The 20,266-nt window shown below is 45.8% G+C and overlaps 1 long non-coding RNA gene across 1 annotated transcript in view; it reads left to right on the forward strand.

The window, feature by feature from the left end:
* The window catches only part of LOC134932629 (uncharacterized), a 135,453-nt gene that overhangs the window by 78,698 nt on the left and 36,489 nt on the right, over positions 1-20,266 (forward strand). Inside the window, exon 2 of the long non-coding RNA XR_010179429.1 lies at positions 6,683-6,851. This is a non-coding gene — a long non-coding RNA (uncharacterized LOC134932629). The remainder of the gene's footprint in view (positions 1-6,682; positions 6,852-20,266) is intronic.

The following is a 20,266-nucleotide window of genomic DNA, read 5'->3' on the forward strand; positions in this document are numbered from 1 at the left end:
CACACTTTAACGAACCCATCATTTCAGCGACAGGGTCTGCCACACGACTGTGACTGAAATGACTGGTTGGTTTGGGCCCCCACCAAAAAAAGAAGCAATCAATCTCTCCTTGCACAAACTGGCTCTACAGAGGCAAGATGTCCACCTCATCATCATCCTCCGATTCCTCACCCCTTTCACTGTGTACATCCCCCTCCTCACAGATTATTAATTTGTCCCCACTGGATCCACCATCTCAGGTCCCTGTGTACTTTGTGGAGGCAATTGCTGCTGGTGAATGTCTCCACGGAGAAATTGATTATAATTCATTTTGATGAACATCATCTTCTCCACATTTTCTGGAAGTATCCTTGTACGCCGATTGCTGACAAGGTGAGCGGCTGCACTAAACACTCTTTCGGAGTACACACTGGAGGGAGGGCAACTTAGGTAGAATAAAGCCAGTTTGTGCAAGGGTCTCCAAATTGCCTCTTTTTCCTGCCAGTATACGTACGGACTGTCTGACGTGCCTACTTGGATGCGGTCACTCATATAATCCTCCACCATTCTTTCAATGGTGAGAGAATCATATGAAGTGACAGTAGACGACATGTCAGTAATCATTGGCAGGTCCTTCAGTCCGGACCAGATGTCAGCACTCGCTCCAGACTGCCCTGCATCACCGCCAGCGGGTAGGCTCGGAATTCTTAGCCTTTTCCTCGCACCCCCAGTTGCGGGAGAATGTGAAGGAGGAGATGTTGACGGGTCACGTTCCGCTTCACTTGACAATTTTCTCACCAGCAGGTCTTTGAACCTCTGCAGACTTGTGTCTGCCGGAAAGAGAGATACAACGTAGGTTTTAAATCTAGGATCGAGCACGGTGGCCAAAATGTAGTGCTCTGATTTCAACAGATTGACCACCCGTGAATCCTGGTTAAGCGAATTAAGGGCTCCATCCACAAGTCCCACATGCCTAGCGGAATCGCTCTGTTTTAGCTCCTCCTTCAATGTCTCCAGCTTCTTCTGCAAAAGCCTGATGAGGGGAATGAGCTGACTCAGGCTGGCAGTGTCTGAACTGACTTCACGTGTGGCAAGTTCAAAGGGTTGCAGAACCTTGCACAACGTTGAAATCATTCTCCACTGCGCTTGAGTCAGGTGCATTCCCCCTCCTTTGCCTTTATCGTGGCCAGATGTATAGGCTTGAATGGCCTTTTGCTGCTCCTCCATCCTCTGAAGCATATAGAGGGTTGAATTCCACCTCGTTACCACCTCTTGCTTCAGATGATGGCAGGGCAGGTTCAGGATTGTTTGCTGGTGCTCCAGTCTTCTGTACGCGGTGGCTGAATGCCGAAAGTGGCCCGCAATTCTTCGGGCCACCGACAGCATCTCTTGCATGCCCCTGTCGTTTTTTAAATAATTCTGCACCACCAAATTCAATGTATGTGCAAAACATGGGACGTGCTGGAATTTGCCCAGATGTAATGCATGCACAATATTGCTGGCATTGTCCGATGTCACAAATCCCCAGGAGAGTCCAATTGGGGTAAGCTATTCTGCGATGATCTTCCTCAGTTTCCGTAAGAGGTTGTCAGCTGTGTGCCTCTTCTGGAAAGCGGTGATACAAAGCGTAGCCTGCCTAGGAACGAGTTGGTGTTTGCGGGATGCTGCTACTGGTGCTGCCACTGCTGTTCTTGCTGCGGGAGGCAATACATCTACCCAGTGGGCTGTCACAGTCATATAGTCCTGAGTCTGTCCTGCTCCACTTGTCCACATGTCCGTGGTTAAGTGGACATTGGGTACAACTGCATTTTTTAGGACACTGGTGAGTCTTTTTCTGAGGTCTGTGTACATTTTCGGTATCGCCTGCCTAGAGAAATGGAACCTAGATGGTATTTGGTACCGGGGACACAGTACCTCAATCAAGTCTCTAGTTGCCTCTGAATTAACGGTGGATACCGGAACCACGTTTCTCACCTCCCAGGCTGCCAAGGCCTGAGTTATCTGCTTTGCAGTAGGATAACTGCTGTGATATTTCATCTTCCTCGCAAAGGACTGTTGGACAGTCAATTGCTTACTGGAAGTAGTACAAGTGGTCTTCCGACTTCCCCTCTGGGATGACGATCGACTCCCAGCAGCTACAACAGCAGCGCCAGCAGCAGTAGGCGTTACACTCAAGGATGCATCGGAGGAATCCCAGGCAGGAGAGGACTCGTCAGACTTGACAGTGACATGGCCTGCAGGACTATTGGCTTTCCTGGGTAAGGAGGAAATTGACACTGAGGGAGTTGGTGGTGTGGTTTGCAGGAGCTTGGTTACAAGAGGAAGGGATTTAGTGGTCAGTGGACTGCTTCCGCTGTCACCCAAAGTTTTTGAACTTGTCACTGACTTATGATGAATGCGCTGCAGGTGACGTATAAGGGAGGATGTTCCAAGGTGGTTAACATCCTTACCCCTACTTATTACAGCTTGACAAAGGCAACACACGGCTTGACACCTGTTGTCCGCATTTGTGTTGAAATAAATCCACACCGAAGAGCTGATTTTTTCTGTATTTTGACCAGGCATGTCAATGGCCATATTCGTCCCACCGACAACAGGTGTCTCCCCGGGTGCCTGACTTAAACAAACCACCTCACCATCAGAATCCTCCTTGTCAATTTCCTCCCCAGCGCCAGCAACACCCATATCTTCATCCTGGTGTACTTCAACAGTGACATCTTCAATTTGACTATCAGGAACTGGACTGCGGGTGCTCCTTCCAGCACTTGCAGGGGGCGTGCAAATGGTTGAAGGCGCAAGCTCTTCCCGTCCAGTGTTGGGAAGGTCAGGCATCGCAACCGACACAATTGGACTCTCCTTGGGTATTTGTGATTTAGAAGAATGCACAGTTCTTTGCTGTGCTTTTGCCAGCTTAAGTCTTTTCATTTTTCTAGCGAGAGGATGAGTGCTTCCATCCTTATGTGAAGCTGAACCACTAGCCATGAACATAGGCCAGGGCCTCAGCCGTTCCTTGCCACTCCGTGTCGTAAATGGCATATTGGCAAGTTTACGCTTCTCCTCAGACGCTTTTAATTTTGATTTTTGGGTCATTTTACTGAACTTTTGTTTTTTGGATTTTTCATGCTCTCTACTATGACATTGGGCATCGGCCTTGGCTGACGACGTTGATGGCATTTCATTATCTCGGCCATGACTAGTGGCAGCAGCTTCAGCACGAGGTGGAAGTGGATCTTGATCTTTCCCTGTTTTAACCTCCACATTTTTGTTCTCCGTTTTTTAATGTGTGGATTTATATGCCAGTAACTATCAATAGCAATGGCCTACTACTATATATACTGCGCACAACTGAAATGCACCACAGGTATGGATGGATAGTATACTTGACGACACAGAGGTAGGTAGAGCAGTGGCTTTCCGTACCGTACTTCTATATATACTGGTGGTCACTGTCAGCAATCTGCAAAACTAAAATGCACCACAGGTATAGAATCTAGATAGATAGTATACTTAATGACGACACAGAGGTAGGTACAGCAGTGGCCTTCCGTACCGTACTGCTATATATAGTATACTGGTGGTCACTGTGTCAGCAAACTGCAAAACTAAAATGCACCACAGGTATAGAATGTAGATGGATAGTATACTTAATGACGACACAGAGGTAGGTACAGCAGTGGCCTTCCGTACTGCTATATACAGTATACTGGTGGTCACTGTGTCAGCAAACTGCAAAACTAAAATGCACCACAGGTATAGAATGTAGATGGATAGTATACTTAATGATGACACAGAGGTAGGTACAGCAGTGGCCTTCCGTACCGTACTGCTATATATAGTATACTGGTGGTCACTGTGTCAGCAAACTGCAAAACTAAAATGCACCACAGGTATAGAATGTAGATGGATAGTATACTTAATGACGACACAGAGGTAGGTACAGCAGTGGCCTTCCGTACCGTACTGCTATATATAGTATACTGGTGGTCACTGTGTCAGCAAACTGCAAAACTAAAATGCACCACAGGTATAGAATGTAGATGGATAGTATACTTAATGACGACACAGAGATAGGTACAGCTGTGGCCTTCCGTACCGTACTGCTATATATAGTATACTGGTGGTCACTGTGTCAGCAAACTGCAAAACTAAAATGCACCACAGGTATAGAATGTAGATGGATAGTATACTTAATGACGACACAGAGGTAGGTACAGCAGTGGCCTTCCGTACTGCTATATATAGTATACTGGTGGTCACTGTGTCAGCAAACTGCAAAACTAAAATGCACCACAGGTATAGAATGTAGATGGATAGTATACTTAATGACGACACAGAGGTAGGTACAGCAGTGGCCTTCCGTACCGTACTGCTATATAAACTGATGGTCACTGTGTCAGCAAACTGCACAACTGAAATGCACCACAGGTATAGAATCTAGATGGATAGTATACTTAATGATGACACAGAGGTAGGTACAGCAGTGGCCTACTGTACCGTAATGCTATATATTATATACTGGTGGTCACTGGTCAGCAAAACTCTGCACTGTACTCCTCCTATATAATATTATACTGGTGGTCCCCAGTCCCCACAATAAAGCAGCACACTGAGCACAGATATGGAGTGTTTTTCAGGCAGACAACATATACTGGTGGTCACTGTCAGCAAAACTCTGCACTGTACTCCTGCTATATAATACAGCTGCTCCCCAGTCCCCACAATTAAGCAGTGTGAGTACAGATATATGCAGCACACTGAGCACATATATGGAGCGTTTTTTTCAGGCAGAGAACGGATAACTGGTGGTCACTGATCAGCAAAACTCTGCACTGTACTCCTCCTATATTATACAGCTGCTCCCCAGTCCTCCCCACAATTAAGCAATAGTGCACAATCAAGTTCAACAATAACGGAGAGGACGCCAGCCACGTCCTCTACCTAACATTTCCAATGCACGAGTGAAAATGGCGGCGACGCGCGGCTGCTTATATAGAATCCGAATCTCGCGAGAATCCGACAGCGGGATGATGACGTTCGGGCGCGCTCGGGTTAATCGAGCCATACGGGAGAATCCGAGTATGCCTCGGACCCGAGTAAAAAGGGTGAAGTTCGGGGGGGTTCGGTTTCCGAGAAACCGAACCCGCTCATCACTAATATATATATATATATATATATATATACAGTACTGTTGAAAAGTTTTAGGAAGGTGTGGAAAAAATGCTGCAAAGTAAGAATGCTATCAAAGATAGAAGTGTTAACAGGTTTTTTTTTTAACAATTAGCAAAATGCAAAGTCAATGAACAGAAGATAAATCTGTGCACATAAGAACACCTCCCCAAAAAGAGAAATTTACTTCTAGCTCAAATGGAATGACTTTCACAATTAAGGAATTCGTTGCCTGCAAAAGTAATAACTGCATCTATTTGATCGAGTGTGCCTGCAATAAATAAAACATAGGAAAGCCTTCTTTACATTATGTGAAAGATGGGCAGAGCATACTAGAAACATCAAAAAAGGCTTCCAGAAACATCATCTATCCAATCAAACAATTACATTCATGTTCCTTGGATTCAATAAAACAAGTAATAGTGATCAAAAAAGTCACAGGGACCTGGAGAAAGATAGGCACAAAACTGTATTTAGACAAAGTGAATTGAAATATATACATGATGTCAAGACACTAGTACCTTGAAATGTTAACCCCCCTACGCGCGCCCACGATCACGTCTGCCGGCTGCTATTCTAATGTTGCTGCAGATGGGCGGGGGTAGCGAGCTGAAATGTGCCTAAAAAGACCCGTTTGGGCACCTAAACTGGTCTTTTGACGCTCGCACCCATTGCTTTAGTTAGGTTTAGGTGCTTTGCACGCCTAAACCCGAGTGTAATTGCGTGATCAGCGTGAAAACTGGGGGCATTTGAATATTGCCTCTCGATTTCACATCACTTTAGATGGGAGTTCGGGAGTGCAATAACATTTGATTTCCCCCCTTTAAGTTAAAGTGGTTTTTAGTACATTTATACTCCCCTTTCATTAAATAATTTATTCATGTTGCTCTCATCCTTCACTAAAATCCTCAAGTGTTCATTATATCTACATCTCATATATATTTGTATTATTTTTATATATAGCAATGTTTTTTCTATGCTTATAAATATGCTTATTGTTTCATGCTATTCCAATGTGGAACACAAGGAAGTTAATGTGTGGAACGAATATATCAGATATTGCACTTTGTGGAACTAATTATATCATCCACTGTTTCCCACAACTAAATATTGGAACATGCCACCCATAAGTACAGGTCTGTCTGAGAAATCCCCCCCCAGGCTCTGGGTATCTGATAACACTAGAAACCGATTAGCTGCAGCTACAGTATCCAGTCTCCGGACACTAGAGGCCAAAATGCAGCCCCAGTTCGTTCCCACGTCTGGTTGTCTGAGTAACAATTCTGTTACTTCCACTAAAGTCCAAACAATGCCTCTAAACATCTATAATGTACATCCAGGGATTGGCTAAAGCACTGGGTTGCCATAGCAACCATTTGGGCAGCCAAAATTATTTGGAATTATCTAAGTTTTATAAATTAAACCATCAAATCTCTATTTGTATATACATTTTAATAAAATGAAAAATGTGGATTGTTGCACCTTATGAGTGATTGCATGGTACAATACTTTGAGAACATATTTTATGTGATTTCAGCCTCAAACTCAAATCGTCCAATAGGAATAGAGGCAGGATCTTCACAGGAATATATATGTGTGAGACATGGGAAGCACCATCTTGAAAAAGATGTACAAGTTGCAACATGTTGGTATCGTGCTGCTAGCTACGCCATATTGAAGTTGTAAACCACCATTTGGACCACTCGGTAAGATATTTCCCAGGACTTTATTGTATTGCCAGTGGCTAAAAGAAGTGGGACTTTCGTTACCATCTCTCCATCTGAAAAAGTGGACTCAGCATTTTGTTTTGATGTATGGAATCGATTTTATGGAATATTTTTTGCTCCGGTTTAAATAATAAATTATTAACCCTTTAAATACTGTTTGGAGTTCAGAGTAATGTTTCTGGGTGAACCAGCACTAAAGAAACCTTGATGAGCGGATTGCATATAGAGTTGTAGTAAGCATTCATGTGAGCAATTGACACACAAAGTTGATATGATTCTGTCACAGTCCTGACTGAATTTCTTATGGTTTGTGAATTACCTCAGCGTATTCTGCAAACATACATCTGCTTCACATATTAACTGCAGTCTTGATTACTTTCTGATTAGCACCTGAATAGGAATTTCTCTGTGTAATTGCCAAAATCCAGTGTTCAGTAACTGGGCTCTCTGTTCATCGCACCCAGCTGGCATGTTTGGGCCTACTAGGCCTCAATCCTCATCAGAGCCTAAGCCTGGAGTACTGCTGTGACAAGTTCTGATCACCTGACTGCAGCACAGTCAGTCATGTGACTGTCTGAGCTTCCCTGCACCACCTGTTTCCTCTGAGTCTATCCTAAGCATCCTGCTGTCTAGCTGATTGTCCCAGCCAATCCCCTCATAATATTGGACTGCCTAATCGCCAGTGCTATGATTGTCATACCCTGTATGGTTGTTACTCTCAGCTGCTTCCAGGTTACCTTGCTCCAGGAGATTCCATTCTGCCCTGAGACCTGAGTTCCATCCTGCTTACAGCTCTGTCAGGCTCCATCGGTGTTCCGCCATCGATCTCTAGCTCCATCGGTGTTCCGCCATCGATCTCTAGCTCCATCGCTGTTCTGCCATCTATCTCTAGCTACATGGGTGCTCTGCCAGCAATATCCAGTACCATCGGAATCCTTTCCATCTCTAGTGGTCAGTAACCTTATGCTTATTGGTATTGGGACTTCATCAGTGGTTTACAATGCAACTGTGTCTGCTATTGTGTATTCATTTATATTGGGACTTCATCAGTGGTTTACACTGCATCCGATATTACATCTTGCCATCAATGTTACATCTGCTACCGCATTACCTAAGCCTATGTTACTGCATTATCTGTGATACCGATTATTGACTCTGTTACCATCTGCCGCTATCTGTGTCATCTTGTGTGCTGAATAAAAAAAATTATTTTACTTTAAATTCTCTTCCTGTCTGGTCACGCCTTCGGGCCTACACTCAAGTATACCACATTCTGGTTTATGTATAAGAACATTATTAAAGTACCCAGATTCATATTCCAGTCAGCCCCTACGCCTGAGATCTCCACTGGTCAGAGTCAGACCTCAGGCGTGACAGATACTTCCCTCTAGTCTCATGTAAGAGTTTAAAGTGAGCATCATTCCCCTGCATGTTATCACATGGTGACAATCTAAAAAGATAGAAATCACTATCTCATTTCCAGGGGCTTCTCCTTTATGTTTTTTTGTGTTTAATATTTCTTTGAACGCACTAAACCACATGTATTTTCTCTGTTTCTTTTCATGCACATACTCTTAGAAATAACTACGGATCAAAATCTGATCCACAAAAGAATTTGGATGTGAACCAACAGGGAAGTATACTACTATTATATTGTTAGGGTCTCCTGCCCTGTGCTGCCACGTCGTCATGGCAACCAGGAGACAAGTGCTAGTGGAGTAACCTGAGCGCAGCTGATACTCCGGTTCGGGTCTTTTGCTGTGCAGTGGTTATAGGCTCTGTGCACGGCAGGGGATCCGGTGCTGGTTTTTGTGCTCACAGTCTGTGAGGTCTGAGTGGGGCGTGGACAGCACCTGCTTTATAAGGCCTCTTTTCAGGGTAAGCAGATGCTGCTGAATCTTTGTTGGTTAGTCAGTTCATGAACGTTAGCCAGTACTGTGTAGCTTTGTATTTGTTTGTTGCTTACTGCAAATAGGCCTGGGAATTTGGTATTACACTCTGCCAATCCAGACCTAGCAGTAAGACTGGAGTCAGTCGTTTAGCTTGCTGGGGTTCTGTTACTACTCTGTGAACTTAGCAAGTTTGCGGCTGTATTCTAAGACTTGCCTGTCTAATCCTGTCTCACTGTGCTAGGTGTCAGGGGTCAGTTTAGTGGCAGTAAGCTAAAACCTGTGCACTGCAAGTGAGAATTTGGATTGTGGAGATTCTCCTTGTGTCTATCATTCCATCTCTGACCAAGGAGTTTACTGCCACACCCGTTGGTAACCCTTTAGGGTTTTGCTGTTGCCCTTAGCAACAGCATTTCGGGTACTCTACGTATTAAAACACAACATCTTGCTTTTTCCATCTTAGCAGTTCTAATACAAGGGAGATACCCAGTTCCTTAGCCTCTGGGCTTCTCTGTTCACTTTGTGTGTATTTTGTTACCCTATCACCTTCTGTGTACGTTATGTCATATCCCCCAGTTTGTCTGTGAGTCCATCTGTTTTGCATAACAGTTCAAACACCAGTACATTCCTGCAGACACTGGAGTGCATAACAGTTCTGACACCAGTACTTTCCTGCTGGCACTGGTGTGCATAACATATTCAGCAGCCCAATACTCCTGTTGAAATTTTGTGGGAATATGGAGCATACCCCTCAAAATACGTTGCAACAGGTGGTCGATCAGGTGCAGGTCCTGACTCGACAATTTAATGATTTGTCCATTAAAATGCACACCTCCCAGGCTGCTGGCGGAGCTCCCGCAGCAGCAGCACCTGCAGGGGTTAAGGAGCCGAAAGTAAATCTCCCGGATCGTTTTTCTGGAGATCGCTCGCAGTTCTTTTGTTTCAAGGAGAGCTGCAAGCTATACTTCCGGCTTAGGCCTCAGTCTTCTGGGTCGGAGATTCAGCGGGTGGGCATAGTGATTTCCTTGCTACAAGGAGACCCACAGGTCTGGGCATATGGGTTGCAGCCTGACTGTCCGTCGCTTAAAAGTGTTGATGCTTTTTTTACGGCACTGGGCATGTTGTATGATGACCCTGACAAGACGGCCTCAGCCGAGGCTCAGATTTCGATCCTTAAGCAAGGGCGCAGGCCAGTTGAGGTTTACTGTACGGAGTTTCGGAGGTTGGCCCATGATACCCAGTGGAATGACCCAGCCCTGAGACACCAGTACCGAAGAGGTCTTTCTAACCAGATAAAGGACCAACTGGTACAATATCCCTTGCCTGATAGCTTGGATCAGCTCATGCAGTTATCCATCCGGGTGGATAGACGGCTGAGAGAGCGTAGGCTTGAAAGGGAGACTGAGATTTCCTTCCTTCCCAAGGGAACCTCAGACTCTGAGGAATTTTCTGAGGAGCCTATGCAGATTGGGGCTACCCGCCTCTCCTCGCGTGAGAAGACGCGGAGGAGACAGCAGGGGTTGTGTTTGTACTGTGGGAATAAAGGTCATGTGGTAGTATCATGCCCAGAAAAGCCGGAAAACTTCAGGGCCTGAGGGTGATGGGAAATATCCTGTCAGGCCAGAAGTCAGAATTTCCCAAGAAGACTTTTATCATTCCGGTGACCTTGAAGATCCTCGGTCAAACTGTCAAGACTGAGGCCTTTGTGGACAGTCGGGCCGACGGGGTTTTTATGGACCGCCAATTCGCCCTGAAACACTCTGTTCCCTTAGTACCCTTGGCATCGGAAATTGAGATTTGTGGGTTAAACGGGGAACCATTATCCCAAGGTAAAATTACCTCTTGCACTAGCCAGATTTCTTTGTTTATTGGAGCCACACACTCTGAAAAAATTGTCCTTTTATGTGACTGTCTGTACTTTTGCCCCATTGGTGTTGGGGTTACCCTGGTTAAGGGCCCACAATCCTCAATTTGACTGGGTCTCTGGGGAGATTCTTAGTTGGGGTACTGATTGTTTCAGGAGTTGCTTGAGCCTTCCAGTCAGGCTCTCGCAGCTAAGTTTGCCAGGATTGCCAGGGTGTTATGCAGATTTTGCGGACGTGTTCTCCAAAAAAGTTGCAGAGGTACTACCTCCCCATCGCCCCTATGACTGTGCCATTGATTTGTTGCCAAATGCTAAGCTTCCCAAGAGCAGGTTGTACTCCCTGTCACGTCCTGAGACTCAGGCTATGGCAGAGTACATTCAGGAGAACTTGGCTAAGGGATTTATCAGACCTTCACAGTCTCCAGTTGGGTCGGGGTTCTTCTTCGTGGGTAAAAAGGACGGTTCGTTGCGACCCTGCATCGACTTCAGGGAATTGAACCGTATCACGATTAAAAACTCATACCCACTGCCTCTCATTTCGGTCTTGTTTGACCAGCTTCGTACTGCCACCATTTTTTCTAAGATTGACCTACGCGGTGCGTACAATCTAATCCGAATAAGAGAGGGGGATGAATGGAAGACTGCCTTTAATACCCACTCAGGGCATTATGAATATTTGGTGATGCCTTTTGGGCTCTGTAATGCCCCGGCAGTCTTCCAGGATTTCATGAATGATGTGCTCAGGGAATATTTGGATAGATTCTTAGTTGTATACTTAGATGACATCCTAATCTTCTCCCATTCCCTGGAGGAACATCGGAAGCATGTACGCTTAGTCCTCCAGAAACTCAGAGACCACCGGCTTGGGGCAAAGCTGGAGAAGTGCGAATTTGAAGTTCAGCAAATCGCATTTCTAGGATATATTATCTCCCCAGAAGGTTTCCAAATGGAGGGTTCCAAGGTACAGGCAGTCCTGGATTGGGTGCAGCCCACTAGTTTGAAGGCGCTTCAGCGTTTCCTGGGCTTTGCGAATTTTTATAGACGATTTATCGCTGGATTTTCGTCTATAGTGGCGCCCTTGGTGGCACTCACTAAGAAAGGGGCGGATGTTGCTCACTGGTCTTGTGAGGCTAAAGCGGCTTTTGCCCGTCTCAAAAGGGCATTTGTTTCGGCCAAGGTGCTGCGACACCCAGATCCAGAGCGTCCTTTTGTGGTGGAGGTGGATGCCTCTGAGATGGGTATTGGGGCAGTGCTTTCTCAGATGGGAGTGTCTGATAATCGCCTTCATCCCTGTGCTTACTTTTCCCGTAAATTTTCGCCTGCCGAGATGAATTATGACGTGGGTAACCGGGAATTGTTGGCTATTAAGGATGCACTCGAGGAGTGGAGACACTGGCTTGAGGGGGCTAAGTTTGTGGTCTCAATTCTCACTGACCATAAGAATCTGGCATATTTAGAGTCAGCGAAGCGTCTCAATGCCAGGCAGGCACGATGGGCTTTGTTTTTTGCTCGCTTTAATTTTTTGATAACATATCGCCCTGGGTCAAAAAACATCAAGGCTGATGCGCTCTCGCGGAGTTTTGCTCCAATCCAGGAGACCACCGAGGAGCCGTTGCCCATTGTTTCCCCATCATGTATTAAAGTGGGCATTACCCAGGACCTCTTATCATTAGTCCTTAGAGCACAGGAGCAGGCTCCTCCAGACCTTCCGGTAGGTCTTTTGTTTGTGCCTCCTAGGTTAAGACAGCGAGTGTTCCTGGAATTCCATGCCAAGAAGTCGGCAGGTCACCCGGGTATTGCCAGAACTCGGGAGTTGCTATCTAGGGCGGTGTGGTGGCCCTCGGTGGCTAAGGATGTGGATCAGTGGGTTCGGGCATGTGACATCTGTGCCCGAAATAAGACTCCTAGAGGGGTTCCTGTTGGCCCATTACATCCACTCTCTATCCCATCTAAGCCATGGACCCACATTTCAATGGATTTTGTGGTGGACTTGCCCAAATCCTCGGGGATGACAGCCATCTGGGTTGTCGTTGACAGGTTTTCGAAGATGGCGCACTTCGTTCCACTGGTTGGGCTGCCATCAGCCAGACGCCTGTCTGAATTATTTATGCTGCATGTTGTGCGTCTCCACGGGTTGCCACTTGATGTGGTCTCTGACCGCGGATCCCAGTTTGTGGCCAAATTCTGGAGGGCATTTTGTTCCGATCTCCAGATTTCTGTCAGCTTGTCGTCAGGCTACCATCCGCAGTCTAATGGGCAGACTGAAAGGGTGAACCAGTCCTTGGAGCAGTTCCTCAGGTGTTATGTCTCCAAGTGTCAGACTGACTGGGTTGCTCATCTGTCCATGGCGGAGTTTGCCTATAACAACGCGGCTCACTCTGCTACAGGGATCTCTCCCTTCCTTTGTGTGTATGGGCATCATCCTAAGGCCAATTCTTTTGACCCCGTGGACTCCACGCCTGGTGGTTCCTCTGTGGTTTCGGTCCTTAGAGGTATTTGGCGGAAAGTGAAGAAAGCCCTTGTGTCTGTGTCATTAGTGACCAAAAGGGTTTTTGATAAGCGGAAAAGACCCTGCAGCTTCAAATTAGGAGACTTCGTCTGGTTGTCTACCAAGAATTTGAAGTTGAGACAGCCATCTCATAAGTTAGGGCCCCGGTTCATCGGCCCTTATAAGATCACCAGGGTTATCAATCCGGTGGCATTTCAGTTAGATCTGCCCCGTTCTTTGGGTATCAATAAAACATTTCATTGTTCCCTTTTAAAACGGGCGATTAGTAATCCTTCTACCAGTGGAAGACCTTCCCCTCTTCTGATACGTGGCCAGAGGGAGTTTGTTGTTGAAAGGATTCTTGACTCCAAGGTGGTTCGGGGTCGGCTGTCATTTTTGGTGCACTGGAAGGGGTATGGCCCGGAGGAGCGGTCGTGGGTGCGCAGTTGTGATCTTCATGCCCCCAGACTGATACGCTCTTTCTTCTCGCAGTTCCCCGATAAACCCGGTGGTAGGGGTTCTTTGACCCCTCGTCAGAGGGGGGGTACTGTTAGGGTCTCCTGCCCTGTGCTGCCACGTCGTCATGGCAACCAGGAGACAAGTGCTAGTGGAGTAACCTGAGCGCAGCTGATACTCCGGTTCGGGTCTTTTGCTGTGCAGTGGTTATAGGCTCTGTGCACGGCAGGGGATCCGGTGCTGGTTTTTGTGCTCACAGTCTGTGAGGTCTGAGTGGGGCGTGGACAGCACCTGCTTTATAAGGCCTCTTTTCAGGGTAAGCAGATGCTGCTGAATCTTTGTTGGTTAGTCAGTTCATGAACGTTAGCCAGTACTGTGTAGCTTTGTATTTGTTTGTTGCTTACTGCAAATAGGCCTGGGAATTTGGTATTACACTCTGCCAATCCAGACCTAGCAGTAAGACTGGAGTCAGTCGTTTAGCTTGCTGGGGTTCTGTTACTACTCTGTGAACTTAGCAAGTTTGCGGCTGTATTCTAAGACTTGCCTGTCTAATCCTGTCTCACTGTGCTAGGTGTCAGGGGTCAGTTTAGTGGCAGTAAGCTAAAACCTGTGCACTGCAAGTGAGAATTTGGATTGTGGAGATTCTCCTTGTGTCTATCATTCCATCTCTGACCAAGGAGTTTACTGCCACACCCGTTGGTAACCCTTTAGGGTTTTGCTGTTGCCCTTAGCAACAGCATTTCGGGTACTCTACGTATTAAAACACAACATCTTGCTTTTTCCATCTTAGCAGTTCTAATACAAGGGAGATACCCAGTTCCTTAGCCTCTGGGCTTCTCTGTTCACTTTGTGTGTATTTTGTTACCCTATCACCTTCTGTGTACGTTATGTCATATCCCCCAGTTTGTCTGTGAGTCCATCTGTTTTGCATAACAGTTCAAACACCAGTACATTCCTGCAGACACTGGAGTGCATAACAGTTCTGACACCAGTACTTTCCTGCTGGCACTGGTGTGCATAACATATATTATATTTATGTGTAAAGCCAAAACATATTTGCTATATACAGTAAGGTTACATACTGTTTTTCATCTAAGTGGAGTGCTGAATGTTTTTTTTCTTGTATTACCATATTTATGTCCAGTTTGAGATAACACCTGGTTACATTCACAGCTGCTTCTTTCCTGCGCAATATAGGTACATTATTTCCTATATACCCTTTATCTTTATGTTTCTGACATTGACTTTCATTGTGGGACCCACTTTGGGCCTCCCCTGTGCTGGTAGTGTACAGCAGAGGAGTTACAGATCAGAATCTCCTGCAACAGCAGATCCAATCTCTTTTTCTCCTTTTTGTCAAAGCTTGATATATCCCTTTTATGTTCTCACTCACCTGTTCACTGCTACCCATAGATCAAAGATGGGAAGCAGATGCATAGAGACAATCGCAAAAGCTCTGTCACTTATATCTTTTAATAAACACACCTGAATATGTAGTAGACATTATGCCGGCTGTCGGAATCCCGGCGCCCAGCATACCGGTGCCGGGATCTCAACTGCCGGCATGCCAGCAGCGGGGCGAGCGCAAAAGAGCCCCTTGCGGGCTCGCTTCACTCACCACATTGCAGGCACGGTGGTGCTCTATGCGCACCACGCTATTTATTCTCCCTCCAGGGGTGTCGTGGACCCCCAAGAGGGAGCATAGTTGTTGGTATGCCGGCTGTTGGGATCCTGGAGCCAGTATGCTGAGTGCTGGGATCCCAACAGCCGGCATATCAAATGCCTCCCCCTGAATATACCCATTGTCAAAGTCGAAAAATATTGTTATTCTTATCGCCTTGTACTAAACCCATGCGCTTGCCCGCTGCACGTGCACATTCTCTCCCGTGCGTGCGCATATTCGCAGTTGCGTGACGGCACCTCCACGGTCGTGCGCTCAGGCGCGTGGTATGTGCATTTACGGTAGAGTTTGTGTGCGTCTGGCGGGCGACTCGATCGTTACATAGTTAATCCAAATAATGCATTTTATAGGTTATGGTCCCCTTAATAATATCAGTAAGTTTGTTTAGTGTAACTGGTTCATGGACAGAGAGATCCCTCTTTACATGATACGAAGGGTCAGACAGGTTTTGAGCAGTGGTGTTTAGTATGCAACGGTAGAGTATATTGTTAGTAACATTCTGGTATTGGTTTGAAAGAGATTAATCGCTCCTGCGAATAGTTATGGTTATAAGAAGTTTATGGACATTTACTGTATTTGCAATTCATTATCCATGCGGCGGGAATCCTGAGATTCCCTCCCACCTGAGCAGTATGAAATAGTCACAGCCCACCTGTTTGAATCAACCTATGACCTTTTGTTATAATGTGAAGACAGATTCCTGTGTCCAATGAACAATGAGATTGTAAGGCCCTTTGTAGTGTACTGTATGTAGTGTATATAAGAACAGCCAGCCAGGGCCAGCTCAGTCTACTCTCCACAACGGTTTTCATCATTGACTAACTAGAGAGCTGGTTCCAGGACTGCGCAGCGATCATTCCCCAGTGTGTACATTTTTCTCTGTAACCAACTTATTCTCTGTTTGTATTTGCCATACTCTCTCTCTCTCTCTCTGTTATTGTTTAGGATTGAGAAACTGTTGTATATTGTATAATTTCTGTTATTCTGTTTAGGTGTTTATGTTAGTGCTGTAGTGTATAAGCTGTAACTGTTTTCCCCTTTTACATACTAAAATCATCTAGATAAAGGTTTTGGAACCTTACAAGGTATTGTGTGTATCATTACATTGCTAAGGGTATTCGGAGCGTCTCAATCGCTCAAGCAGCTTTTATATTAACAAGGTTAAGAAGCGTTTTATCATTACAGTATAAGTATATCCCTTCATTGTGTTGCATACAAGGTTTACTGTGTGTCATCCTGTGAGCGTCTGCGCCGCTTGTGTTCCGCTTGTGGGCACAGCGTCCGCTACGCTAGTAGCGTAGCATTACGGTACTCGGACCGCCTATAGCATGCTCGATACCCAGCGTAAGCCGTGAGCGAACGTGCCGCTCGTGCGTCTCGACCACGGCCTAGCGTCTGCTACGCTACGTGCGTACCCTTACGGTACCCCGTACGCCCATTGCGTACTGAGTCTCTTACCAATATATAGTGAATGTTATAAGATAAATAATTATCTTTATCAATTGGCGGCTCGTCCGTCCTCCACATATCCGCTCTAGCGAACACAAGCAGACTTTATCTGTCAGCAAAGGGCGGAAAGGCGTATCCCTTCGTATCCGTGTTGGTGGTGAGGGATACGGTAGTGCTGACTAGATAAGCGTCTGCATCGCTATGCTGTAGGAGTGCTGGTGGAATCCGGAACCGGAAGGTAAGAACAGTACGCTATTGTCTTTTAAAACTGTTTTATTTCTGTTTGATACACATTGCGTACGCAACACACGCACACACCTGCATTTTTCATTTGTGTAATTTCACATATCTCGCCTTCCTGTTTGCCATTTATCATTGATAACGTGCTGAGAAAGATTTGTTGCTATTGGTAGATAAAAGTAAAATTAATACGTAAGGGAGTAATTTGTAAAACACGCACACGGCTTTGCCTAAGATACAAGGAAGTACTGTGTGGTGTTCAGTAAATGATTACAGTTAAATGTCATTTGCATTGATAGAAACGTTTTACTTGTGTTACTGTGGACGTGTCTGGCCTGTGTACACGTGTCCCTAACAAAGGGTGGGACAAGCGTACGCGACGCAAGGGCTTACACACGTAGCGTATATTACGCAACGGAGCGTATGGATACGCCCAAGTAATACAAATCACACGATAGTATTGTTTTAGTAGGCGATACGGAGGCAACGCGATAATAGCGCAAGTCAATCTCAGTGTCCTAAATTTTAGCGTAAATAATCCTTCTCTAGTTGTAACTCCTTTCGGGACTAGACTGCGATACTGAATGAAAGGGATTTCTGTACAGAAACTAAAGTAAAGAGTATATGAGGTGAAAGAGTGTGTATATATATATAAGTTTCTCATTTTTTGGTTGGAACCTAGAAGTCGAGTTCTCGTGGGGTACATCCGTGAAAGTGACGGCGCGTGGTGGCTTGGGAGGCATCCCTTGTTAAATACTGAAATAAGAGCATTAGAGTATAGCAGATTAAGAGGTCTACTGTAGACACAGACCAGGAGGTCACGGACCAGGAGGTCCAGAGACAGACCAGGAGGTCTAGGTGCAGCAGACTAGGAAGTCCGCTATAGATAGAGTCAAGAAGCACAACCACAGGAGGGTTGGTGCGGTACCCATATAGGCCATTAAGCTCTGGCTGAAGGAATTCGCAGCCACAATTTTCGATTCCACTGGTCGTTCCGTACATAAGATTAGTTGCTTATGTGCAGTACGATTGTACCGCATGTAATTGTGTGCATTAGTTTGTAACTTGACCCAGTACCATTTGCGTACGCTAGAGGGGTCATAAACGCTATTTGTACATTCTAACGTGATTTGTGTAATTTTTTTTATTTTAAGGGAGGTTCGCTGGTCACTCAGGAATTCTCTAACAACCGATACTTGCTGGGGACGGGTAACCTACTCCCACAACGCCCCAGTAAATAAAGGTTCATAGGGGCCCTAGGTTGGGTACAGCAGCTCTGAGTCAGTGATTGCAGTACTGGCCAACGTGGGCGAGAAGTGTGTGAAAGCACTCGGTTGAACTTTCACCGTCGGCCTACCCCGGACATCTTGGTTTTTGTAAGGGTTCGCTGAAGACCCTGATTTGAAGGTCAGAGGTAGTGAAAGCAACACCTGCAAAGATGGGGGCCAGTTGTTCAGGTAGGGGGCGATCAACCCTGGTTCAGGTTGATGTAGTAAACCGGCCAATCGGGTCGGCAAGGTATATCATGTGTGAGAAATACGGTTCACACACAGAGGTTTTGTGCGATGAATGGGAAAGAATGACTGCATGACGGGGAAAAGTTCCCACGGGTAGGTAGTTTTAGCCCCGAGGTGTTACAAAATCTAAGGAGAAGGATATGTCTCATTAAATCTGCAAAAAGACGGATCAAACATTATGATTATTTACAATTATGGCAACAGGAGGGTGAAATACAAAGAGGATTGGCTCAAGCGGCTGGATCTAACCCTATCAGGAAACTGATAGCCACCGCACCACCACCACCATACATAACAGGAGAGAAAGTGGTTACAGAGAATGGCACACTAGTGTATGATAAACATGCACTTAGTAACTGTATAGATGTTAAGAATAATGTAACTAAGATTGTTGATGCTAATACTAACTCGTGCAAGCTGTACCCTGTTTTAAACTTTCCCCAGGATCGTGACCAAGAGGATGAGCCCACAACAATATTGGCACTCTCTCTAGCAGCCACCATAGCAGAAACAACAGTGGGCACGGCCCAACCAGTAAGAGCAGTATCAAAGGCCCCTAGTGGAGGGACAGGTGAGGTTGTATTAACTGGTAAGTACGGCACTGTACACTATGCAGAAACCATTACACCACATGTTGTAGAATGTACTCAGAATGATGTTATTGAACTTAATCCCGTTAGGGTAATTGCAGTACCAAATTGGAAAACTGACACTTCAGGAGTCACTCCTGTCAGAAACATCGCCATGCACTGCCCCTTTTCCCGAACGGAATTAAGATCAATGGTGTCTGAATTCCCTGATCCTAGGAAAGATCTAGTTGCAAGCCAGAAGTACATTAGAGAGCTAGGAAATACTGTGGAGCCCAATAACAAATATTGGCGGACATTGCTGAGGGCATGTTTACCCTCCAATGTCGACTCAGCGAGATTTATAGCTGACTGTAGACTAGATGAAGAGGTACCCCTTACTGAGGAGTACAATCAAGATAATGTGAAAAGAATTAATTTGCAGCTGGGAGTATATTTCCCAGCTGTTGCTAAATGGAACAAAATTTTCTCCATCAAGCAAAAAGAGGGAGAAATAGCTGCTGATTATTTTCACCGGGCACTGCAGGAAATGGCTAAGTATACAGGGATAGAAGACATTTAGACAAATGTGAATTATAGAGAAGTAGCAGTATCTGTGTTAATGGATGGTTTAAAGGAAGTATTGAGGACGAGGGTACAGACCACCCAACCATGTTGGCGAGGTTTGTCGGTGGCTACTTTGAGAGCGGCCGCTATTGATCATGATCGGAACATCACCAGACACAGGGAGTCGCAGAGTGATAAGCTGATGGCCGTAAGTATACAGGCCCTTACCACAAGGCCAACTCAGCATAAGTCTCAGACCCCTGTGGGTAAGTCAAATGTGGTAACTTGTTATTACTGTCATAAAGAGGGACATTTTGCACGAGACTGTAGATTGAAAAATGCACAAAACTCATACCAAACCCCTAGACAACGACATGACACACGAAATTGGGATCAAGGACCGCAGAGACGGAGTTATGAGCCACACGCAGGGGAAACAAAAAGGTATCCCCCAAGAAGAGATTGGCAAGTCTCTGATAGTTCCCATTTACCCCCTTCGCAGGTAATAGCTGCCAGCGCAATGCAGGGAGGTCACCACATACAATAGGGGTGGGGCCACACCTGTAGTCTGCAGCCAGTGAAATTAATTGCGAGCCTTGGAAGTGAACCCGAGGTCACAATTGATGTAGCTGGTAAATCTCTAAATTTCCTTGTAGATACGGGGGCGGCCAAGTCAG

The sequence above is a fragment of the Pseudophryne corroboree genome, chromosome 6, assembly GCF_028390025.1.
Source record: "Pseudophryne corroboree isolate aPseCor3 chromosome 6, aPseCor3.hap2, whole genome shotgun sequence".
Taxonomy (NCBI): Eukaryota; Metazoa; Chordata; class Amphibia; order Anura; family Myobatrachidae; genus Pseudophryne; species Pseudophryne corroboree.